Source organism: Myotis yumanensis, unplaced genomic scaffold (assembly GCF_028538775.1).
Source record: "Myotis yumanensis isolate MYYU_CA2020_CCGP unplaced genomic scaffold, mMyoYum1.0.hap1 SCAF_6, whole genome shotgun sequence".
NCBI lineage: Eukaryota > Metazoa > Chordata > Mammalia > Chiroptera > Vespertilionidae > Myotis > Myotis yumanensis.
Genome location: NW_027223757.1, coordinates 38,354,349 through 38,365,524, shown reverse-complemented (window position 1 = coordinate 38,365,524; position 11,176 = coordinate 38,354,349). Strand labels below are relative to the sequence as shown.

Genomic DNA, 11,176 nt, shown 5'->3' with positions numbered 1-11,176 from the left:
CCTGTGCTTTAATATGTGTATTAGAAGCATAGAATAAATTTCTTAACGCTAATTTACACATCCTGCTAAGAAACCCTGCTGCTTGGGGAAAGTATGCTAATTGGAATACTGTTGCTCTCTCATTTAAGAAACCTTTAGTAGGGGAAGCACTCTAAAGACACACACGTGGGATTGGAGCTGACACGGGGATGAGGCCCACAGGTCAGAGGGCACCGTCTCCTTATCCTCAGAGCTTCATCTCTCACCAGCCCAGAGGCCACCTCATCAACATCATAACTGATAAAACTACACTTCAGGCACCACTTTAATTCTCATTTCCAGATACTGAACCTCCAACCACATCGCCAGGCCGAGGGACTTTCCAACACAGGGCTTACCGACTCCAGGGGCACTCCCACTGTCTCTGGGACCCCAAGCAGCACCCTGGTCACCACATACATCATTATCCATGACATTTTGGAGGAGCGAGGAAAGTCTCCCGGGCAGAAAGGTGTGTTAAAACCTGAAGGCAGACTGTCCAGTGTGACTCAGTGGATAGAGTGTTGGCCTGTGGACTGAAGAGTCCTGGGTTCGATTCCAGATCAGGGCACTTGCCTGAGCTGCAGGCTCAATCCCCACTGGGGGGGGGGGGGGGGGGGGAGGGAGGGTGCAGGAGGCAGCCTATCAATGATTCTCTCTCATCATTGATGTTTCTATCTCTCTTGCCCTCTCCCTTCCTCTCTGAAATCAATAAAAATGTGTGGGGTGTTTTTTTTTACCTGAAGGCATTGAGTGGGGAGCCATCTGAGCCTCAGCTCCTCCACTGGAATCCAGTAGATAAAGGGTGATAAAGGAGTGGGGAGTGGGGAGGTAGGGGGTGGGATCAGTCTGCTCTGGTGGCCCCTTACCCACGGCACGTTGGCAGAGCAGCCTTGGACAAGTTACCGAACCTCTGTCGGGGCTCCTCAGAGTGAAAGTAATGACAGTTAACACGCAGAATGGGTATGGAGATTCTAGAGAATGAGTCGGCTCTCTTCTGTGACTTTCGTGATATTATCAGAGAAACCTCCCTCCCCATCTTCTCAGCTCAATTCCCAAACACATCATCTCTCTCCTGTCACTCATTATATCACAGCATACAATATAAAGGGAAGGGTCCTCTATATTGTCCAACATCAGAAAATTATAAATAGTTTAAAATGTAGAGTCATCGTCATCCTCCTTTTTTGTGACTTATAACATTGTGTAAGTTTAAGGTATACAGCTTGTTGCTTTGATCCATTTATGTATTGCAAAATGATTACCACTGTAGACTTAGCTGACACCTCTGTCACATCCCATAATTATCATTTCCTTTGTGTGTGTGTGCACGTGTGGTGAGAACGTTTAGGATCTAGTCTCTTAGCAACTTTGAAGTCACCTTTCTAATAGGCCAAGATTCTTTCCATTTTTATTCCAAAGTGACCTCAAGTTGTAAATCACCTAATTAACACTCATCCAGAGTTACTGTATGCCAGACACTGTGCTAGGCACAGAGGACACAAATACAGTCACAGACACCAACAAACACTCCTTTATATCTGAGCTCTGAGGCCAGACTGCTTGCATTCAAATCTTGACGTTGTCACTTTTTAGGTGAGTAACTTTTGGCACATGACTAAATTTCTATGCAATTCAGTTTTTACATCTCTAAAATGGGGGTAGGTATATAGGTTACTAGTAAGGATTAGATGAACTAATATATTTTAAATGCTTACAACAATACCTAGACCAGGGGTGGGCAACCCCTGGCATGCGTGCCAAACATGGCACGCCAGTAACCTTTGCTGGCACGCGAAACCCTCTCTTGTAAACTTCCATTTACAATTTTTTTCTTAATATTGACTTTTTTATTTTTCAGATAAATTCAGTGTAGGTGCATCTTAGATAAATAAATAAGTTTACATAACAAGTTATCTTAAAGACCATAGACATGGATTGACGAGAGAGGGGAAGAGCAATTTCTATGCCTCTGCCTTAACTCTCCCTGCCTTCCTAGATCCGACCAGTGTTTTGGTTTCATCCACATATGCTTGTGAATCTTTGTTCTCAGTGACGAATTTTGTTAAGTCTCATAATAGGAGTAGCTTGATGGATGAAAGGAGTAGCTCGTGCATATCTCTGAAGGTCACGAAATATAAACCTGATGTAAAATCTCTGTCATCAGTGATGCAGCAGCAAAAGTCCCACTGATAATATCAAACAGAGTCATAAAGTTTTCTGTCGGACTATCAGTGTACATGTATACATTAAAAAATAAATGTATTTTTCATCATCATATACTGTGTTTTTGTCGCTCGAATTAATTGTATTATTTCTTCAAGGTTCTTCACATACGTACACCTTAAGAGATATCAAGTAGGCGTAACATGTTCTCAAAAAATTAGGGTTGGCACGCATAAGAATTTTGAGTCAGAGATTTTGCTGGTTTTGGCACGCACTCACAAAAAGGTTGCCCACCCCTGACCTAGACTGTCATAAGCTCTCAATATATGTTAGCTTTAAAAATAACATAAATAGCTTATAATCTTTTTTTAAAGCCTTTATAACATCAAGTGTTCTCCAAGGTCCTGGGTGGGAGAGAGGTAACACAAGTTTGACCTGTGTCATTGATGAATTCCTCCTCCTCCATACATTTCTACGTGTATCCACTGATGTACATAAGGAGTTGGGACTCTTCTGGGGGTGAGGAGTGGGTAGGAGGTTTATTTTTTTCAATGTAATTGCTTTAGACTATTATTTCCTTCCTTCTGCTTGCTTTGGTGTCAACTGATTTTTTTTTCTAGTTTCTTAGGATAGAAGCTTAAAGTATTGATTGGCAACATTGTTTCTTTTCTAATGTAAGATTTTAATTCTATAAATTTTCCTCTAAGCACTGCTTTAGCTGCAACCCACCAATTAGATATAATGTATTTTCATGTTTGTTTATTTTTCCCAAAGTATTTTTAAGTTTGCCTTGAGGCTTCATTTTTATCCCATGGATTATATAGAAGTATTTTGTTTAATTTCTAAGCATTGGGGGATTTTCCAGATATTTTGCCATTGATTTCTAGTGTAATGTCATTATGCTCCAAAGACTTAGTGTGTGACATATTCTCTTTTTTTTAATATTTTGTCCTGCCCTCTGCCCCTGGCCTAGTAGGAATTCCGTTAATGCTCTCAAGGTAACATCACCACTCTTGTCCATGGGCTACAGCTCTGGAAGTCAATAAGAGATTTCCATTTCAAAAAGCGTGTTAAGATTTTCTGTGTGAGCCATTATATGGTTTATCTTGGTGATTATTCTGTGTGCAATTGAAAATAATGTGTATCTGCTGTTGTTGAATAGAGTATTTTATAAGTACCAATTAGGTTAAGTAGGTTAATTATATTATTCAGATCTTCTATATCTAATGATATTCTACTTTTTCTAGCAATCACTGAAGTCTCCATCTATAATTGTGGATTTGTTTCTTTCATCTTTTACTTCTAGCAGTTCTTGCTTTGTTAGGTATATACATATTTAGGATTGTTGTGTCTTCTTGGATGATTCATCCCTTTATCATGATGTAGCACACCATGTATCCCTGAAAATATTCCTTTCTGAAGTCTACTTTTCCAGATATTAATGTAATATAGCTACTTCAGCTTTCTTTAGCTTTTGCATGGTATTTATTTATATACTTTTACTCATAATGTATCTATGTTTTTATATTAAAAGTGAGACAATATCAAATGGTCTAATACATATGCAATTGGAATACCAGAAGGAGAAAAGAGAGAGAATGGAGCAAAAATAATTTTTTTGGATTAAGTTATGGCTTAGAATATCCCAAAATTCACCAAACCACAAATCCAAGAAGCTTAGAAACATCAAGCTGAAAACAAACAAAACATCACATCTAGGTATACCATTTTCAAACTGGTGAAAATAAAAGATGAAAAGGAAATATTGAAGACAACCAGAGGGAAAAAAGGTACATTACATTCCCTGGGGAAGGCAGGAGACTTTCAAAGAGTAGTCAGAAACATTTAGTGCCCTATGAGAAGGTCATCAATCCAAAAATTTTTTTAAACATAGAATTGATTTCACCAAACTTATAGCAACTTCTTTTTGCAGAAATCCTAAAACTGAATAACATGTCCTTTGACCACCAGATATTCCAGAGCACAGAGAAGTGCCTTATTCAAAGTAACCCAGGAAAACAATTCCCCGCACACCAGTATACTTCTGTTACTCACCAACTTCTTCATCAGCCTGCCTGCTCTGCTCGAAGACCTGCTGGTGACTTCTGCACTGTTATCGCCACAGGCCTTACAGAGGGGGTTGTGGAGAAGCAGTAAACTCGAAGGCACATTCAACTTTGGGGATGGAGACTACATATGTTGCCCACACAAACTTCCTCAAACAGGTTGTAGGAATGGGAAGGGGACTTTCCCACACCCTGCTCTCCCAAGAGTTAGAGAGACCACTGTTGAAGAGATTGGCAGTGTGGCACCAGGACTGACAACTTTTGACACCTGCACCCTGGTTTCCCTACCCCCGAGAAAGAGGGAGGAAACCAAAGCATCAGGGGGAGGGGGGGAGGGGAGAAGCAAACCAAATAAGGGAAACCATTAAAGACCCAGTATCAGAATGAAATGAGTGTGTGTTTGCTAAGCTACATGTAACATGGTAGATAGAGGAAAATTAAAGAATAAACTGTAAACCAGAACACAGAGCAATTAAATAATGGGAAACATGAATGTTTCTGCTGAGGGAGGAGGAAGAAAATGAAGAGACTGACAGACAGAACAAGCGTGTTGAGAGGGTGGGTGTCTCCTGGGGCAGGGCTGACACACAAAAGCTGAAGCTGTATGTCCAGAAGGAGGGCACCAAGGAGGGAGGCACAGTGAGTAAGGAGTCTTCTCCACAATCTCTTCTTACCTGAAACATACTGAGAAAACATTATGAGTGTGCTCGCAGTGCAGTAAGAAGCTGCTGATGAGAATGATTGGCAGGAGCTGGTTAGCAGCCACAGCTTCAAACGTCCTTGCGTGTGTGCAGAGGGGATTATGCCCCAGCTGTTCCAGTGGCTCAGCTGGATCAAGGCTTCCTCCCTTTACCAAACAACTTTCTTTTTAAGGACGAATCCAATTCATTCTCCAAACAACTACCTTGGAAGCCCCAAGGTACAGCAGAGGGACTCCCTCCCTGCAGTCAATTCCCCATCCCATTTGTTCACTTGCCAGTTTTGCACACTATATATTTTAGAGAGACAAAAAAATTCATATCCCCAACATAGTGACACAGGGATCTTACTTTGGCAAAAAGAACCATCTGAAATTAGGCTTGGGGGTCAACAAAGTCTGCCCTACCGCAGCAGGACACGATGGCCCTGGCTACCACGTTAGCATTGCCGGAGCCTGGGGAAGCTCCCAGCGGGACGGCAATGGTGGGGGAGCACATGTGCTATTGGCTTGTTTTCACACTGGCCTTGGCAGCTACTGGAAAGGTGGTGGTTCTGTGGAAATTACAGGATGATTGACTGGATTCTTTTTCTCCAAGAACCAAAGGAGGAACTGGGATTGTCTCACTTGCTTGCATGGCTTCCTGTTACTAATTAGAATATTCAAATCTTGTGAGGATAAGGTGACCAAAGTCAAAGTTGGAAACGCAGAAGTGACTAAGCTCCCTTAGAAATAAGTAGCCAGAGTATTATTTTGACTCCTCAGATTTCAACTGTGTGTGACAGAACACGGAGCGGCATCAGAGTTTTATCGTCTGAGTAAGGGGAGACTGTGTGGAGGTGGGGTTTTATGAGACCCAAATTACTATGAACGTTTACTACACAAGTTCTTCAATGTTTTCCTCAAATCCCCCCAATGCCTGCCCTTGTTTTTCTCTCCTGGACCTCCTCCCACATTGTTAGACAAACCTGTAGGGGATGCTCTGCTCACAGTCCTGGTCCCGCCTGTGGTGAGAGAAGCCCCGGGAGCCCTGCCTGGGAGAGAGGGGACCCTCCCCAGGGGACAGGAAAGGCTCCCTGTGGGAAGCAAAGTGCCTCTCAGACCGAGCTTAGGTGTCCAACAGGAAAGCAAGTTCTCCCATGAAGCCAGCACCGCCCGGGTCCCAGGAGCTTCCTGACTAAAGCTCAGGCCTAGCCAAGGCCCTGCATCGAGGTGCTGCTGGGCGCCCTGAGAGAGTCATCTTTCAGGCACCGATGAGTTGCACCTTCACTCACCACGTTTCCTTGGTGTCATGGGTTACACTGTACCTCCCCACGAAAGACACGTTGAACTCCTTACCCCCAGGACCTCAGAACATGACCTTATTTGACATAGAGGTCATCATGTGGGGAACTGATATAGGGTTAAGCCTCGGACTGACCTGTGAGCAAAGTCATAAACAATTCCCAGCTTAGAGAGCACAGTCCTCTTAGCATAATTAGGCTTGACCTTGTATAAAGCTCCCTAGATCTTACTCGGGAAGTTAATGGGCTGAGGGAAGTGCAACAAGAACAAAAACAAGTGAAACTTACAACAGTGTAACTTACTGTGTAACTATGGAAACCACTACCTTGTTTACCGCTCACTATAAAATAAAGGCTCAGCTTGCCTTGGGATCCTCTCTCTGTGGCCTCAGCCAGGCACAGGGAAGATCCACGGAGACTGAGGAAAGCTAGAGAGTTCTGAACACTGTCTCCGTGTAAAACATCCTTCGCCGACTCCGTCCACACCTTTGGGAACCCCTGGACCGCTGGGGCTGGACCCCAGCATCATCAGAGTAAGGTGAGGTCATTAGGGTGGGCTCTATGACAACATGACTGGTGTCCTTACAAAATGGAGAAATTTAGACAGAGACAGACGTGCATAGAGGGAAGACGATGTAAAGACACAAACCAAGGAGAGAGGCCTGGGACAGGTCCTCCCTTACAGCCCTCGGAGGGAGCCAGCCCTGCTGACACTTTGGTCTCGGACATCCAGCCTCCAGGACTGTGAGGCAACACATTTCCGTCGTGTAGGCCACCCAGTCGGTGGCACGTGGTTTCAGCAGCCCTAGGAAACCCATACACTCGGCTTTCTCTACCCAAGACCAAGCAGGTCAGGGCCAGGGGGAGCCGGTCTACGTCTGAGCTTGTCCGCTTCTGGATGGGATTTCACAGCGGAGTGAGGGAAACGGGCTCAACAAGGGCTACGCAGTGTTCTCAGGATTGTAAAGGATTTGTTCCCTTATCGGGGATTGAGTCCTTGACCCCAAATCTAAATGGAATAATGGGATGGACACATAGTATGTGTGTGTGTGTGTGTGTGTGTGTGTGTGTGCGTGTGTGAGAAATGGTTACCCAGAAGTGAGATTCCCAGGAGGTGGCCGCAGCCTCGTTCAGGGAGGTGTACAGGTGGTATCATGACTTCCGTGTTTCTGCCCCACAGAACAGTTCCCATTTAGCTTGGACTCCCATCGGAAAGTAAACCTCCCTGCCAAAAAGTCAAAATCCATATTTGCCCACAAAAATAAATCAATATAAAGAGATTCCCCTCCTTTACTTCAAATGGATAAAAGAAATCGCAAGACTGTTATTCTCGAGAGCATTTAAGATCTTGCTCCCTGACACATGTCATCAGTTTAGCTCAAATAAACTCATAAAAATTCAAAATATATATACTAAGCTCCACAAAAGGAAAGGCTCCCCAGATGCAAGGGCAACAGCTTTAGCCAACTGCCATGATTGACATGATCCATTGCTTCTTTTAAACTCTATTAAGAAAACTAATGGGCTCTAGCCGGCTTGGCTCAGGGGATAGAGCATCGGCTTGCGGACTGAAGGGTCCCAGGTTCGATTCCAGTCAAGGGTACATGCCTGGGTTGCAGGCTCGATCCCCAGTAAGGGATGTGCAGGAGGCAGACAATCAATGATTCTCTCTCATCATTGATGTTTCTATCTCTCCCTCTCCCTTCTCTAAAAATCAATAAAAATATTTTTTTTTTAAAAAAAGAAAACTGATGGCTTGGTTGTACATGAGTTTAACTGAAACAAAACAGAGAGACGTTGGATTTTTTGTTAACTAGCTGGATATTTATAAATGGAATTTAAAATATGTAGATAGGAAACCATTCAAAAAGCCAAACAGAAATGACTCTCTTATAACAAGAGCTTCCTCCTCCTCTCTCCATATAGTATATTCATTCCTGGCTAGAGTTGCCAGAAAAAAAATACAGGACACTCAAGTCCAATTTGAAATTCAGATAAATAAGGAATATTTTGATTCTCCAAATATATTTCCATATTTATATTTAATATAAATATTGCATGGGGCACACTTATACACTAAAATATAACTTGTTGTCTATCTGAAATTCAGATTTCCCTACCATCCTTTTGTGTGTGCTAAATCTGGAGTCCTGTTCCCCAAAGCCACCCCCACACAGCTCAGATGGACTGTGTGGTGGCGGCGCGTCCTAATGAGGATTACATTAATTGTGGGGGTAGCTGAACCCCCCCTGCTGGGGAGAGACCCTGAAAGTTCACTCGGGAACCCCTCTGAGGCAGCTGGACTAGGCAGCTGTATTTTCTCCGCCCGCACCCCCGCCCCAGGGTGGGGGTGAAGGAGCTAGTGCCTGGGACAGCGGCGGGGGAGGAGCTCTTAGGAGGCAGGGCGCAGCTGGATCCCTCGGACAGAGAAACCAAACACTGAAATGGCAATGCCGCCCTAGGGGGCCAGGAACAAGTCGCTGGTCCTGGGTGTGGGCGCAGGGGGCCTGGTCAGGACTCGGGGTCGGTGGAATAGCGGGTGCCCGGGCCGCCCTGACTCTGGAGTGTCCGGGGCCCGGGAGTGTCGGTGAGGTCGCCGGCGGAGATGGGGGATGGCAAAGGCGCCCAGCCACACCCGCGCAGGCAGCGGGCTGTCCTTGGTACCCGCCCGCCTGGTCCAGGCCACCTCCCGCCCCCTGGTGGCCACAACTGGAGACGCCACTCACTCATTCAGTTCCCGGTTACAATCCAGGCACTGGGCCTGAGGGCCAGGACTTGGAGGCGGGGATGGGGAAGCGGGAGAGGGGTCCTGGGGAAGCTAGTACTTCCTGAAGCTGAGAAGAGAGTGTTTTCACCTAAGACACCTCATTCACTATCTTCACGGACAAGGGAATCACAGGGATAGACGATGATAGATAGATGAAAGGAAGGAAGGAAAGAAGGAAGGAAGGAAGGAAGGAAGGAAGGAAGGAAGGAAGGAAGGAAGGAAGGAAGGAAGGAAGGAAATAGATAATAGATAGATGATAGATAGATAGATAGATGATAGATAGATAGATGATAGATAGATAGATATAGATGATAGGTAGATATAGGTAGATGATAGATGTAAATAGATAGACAGATACAGGCTTAATAATCGGTTGCATAACTATAATACAGCCTACTGGTTCTGTTTCTCTGCAGAACCCTGAGTAATTCAGTAACCCTGGGGCCTGGGGCCCAGCTCAGCCCAGACCCATCCTTCTCACTTACTCCAGAACCTGGCTCCATTAATACAACCTCTTGTCTTGTCAGTCTTTCTTATCCAATTGATGATTTCCTTCCACATAAAACATTGTTGTTTCCTCTTATCTTAAAAAATAAATAATCTTGATTTCAATGCTCATCCAGCTACTGCTGGGGTTTTTGGTCCTCTTTACAACAACATTCCTCTAAAGAGTTATCTATGCGGTCTGTCCCCAAAGTTCTTTCCTCCCATTCTTTGTTTTCCTTTTTATTGTGAAATGTAACACATATACAAAAAAAAATAGGGGAGGGGGGTGCGTAAAAATAGAAGCAGGCAGCTTAATGATTTATCTCAAAAATACCCTTGCTACAACCATTAGGTCAAGAAACAGCAGGTTAGCAAGAGCACAGAAGCCTTCTCCATGCCCCTCCCACTGCCCACCCCTGTCTGCTCCAAAGGTAACCACCATCCTTTTACAAAAATCACTCCCTGACTTTATTGTTTTACCATTTAAGCATGCATTTCTAAAAACAAACAAACAAACAAACAAAAAACCTGTACTTTAGTTTAACCTGTGGTGGTTTTTTTTTTTTTTTTACCTTTACTGGAATAATAAAAAAAACATCTTCTGTGGTTGGTTTATTTCACTCAATATTGTGTTGGTAAAATTCACCCATGTTGACATATGTAACTGCATTTCATCTATTTTCATTACTTTATAGAATCGCATCCCAGCACTAGTTATCTATTGCTGCGTAACAACTTACCCCAAAAGTTAGCAGCTTAAAAATTACATTTATTTATTTATTTATTTATTTATTTATTTAATATATACTTTTATTGATTTCAAAAAGGAAGGGAGAGGGAGAGATAGAAACATCAATGACGAGAGAGAATCATTGATTGGTTGCCTCCTGCACACTCCACACTGGGGATCAAGCCCACAACCCGGGCATGTGCCCTGACCAGGGATCAAACCTATTACCTCCTGGTTCATAGGTTCACTCAACCTGGCTCACTCAACCACTCAGCCACTCCACACCTATACTCTGAGAGTCAGGAATCATTTGTGGCTTAGCTGGGTGTTCTGGCTTGGGAGCTCTCATTGTAGTTGCAGTCAAGCTGTTGCCTGAGGTTGTCATCTCTGAAGACATAACTAGGGCTGTAGGATCTACTTCCAAATTCACTCACACGGCTGTTCACAAGAAACTAGTTCCTTACCACATGGGCCACTCCACAGGGCTGCTTATGTCATAGATTCCCCAGAGCCAATAGTCCAAGAGAAAAAAGAGAGCTCTCTCTCTTGTGAGAAAGCTTCCCAGATGGAAGCTGCAATGTCTTTTGTATTTTACATTGTCACTTAGTCTTAGAAGTGACACGTCATCACTGGCTATATGCGATTGATCACATGGACCTTCCTGGTCCAGTGGAGAAGGGGACCATCCAAGGATGTGAGCACCAGGAGAAAGCGTTCATTGGAGACCATCTTGGAGGCTGCCAACCACAACCTTTGTATAAACACAGAAAAATGTATTTATCCATTCTATTATCAGTCCACATTTAGGTTGCTTCTAGTTTGGAGCTGTTATGAACAGAACATCTGTGAATGGTCTTGTACGTGTCTATTGGTACACATGTGCATACATTTCTGTTGGATAAATACCTAGAAGTGCCATTGCTAGATCACTGCCTATGCATAATGTCAACTTTAGTAACTAAT

At 43.9% G+C, this 11,176-nt stretch overlaps 1 protein-coding gene across 1 annotated transcript in view; it reads right to left on the bottom strand.

The window, feature by feature from the left end:
• Positions 1-4,302, bottom strand: part of SCML4 (Scm polycomb group protein like 4) — a 103,094-nt gene extending 98,792 nt beyond the window's left edge. Inside the window, exon 1 of the mRNA XM_070417984.1 lies at positions 4,240-4,302. The gene's annotated coding sequence lies outside the window, so the exon portion shown is untranslated. The remainder of the gene's footprint in view (positions 1-4,239) is intronic.
• Between the last annotated feature and the right edge of the window lie 6,874 nt (positions 4,303-11,176).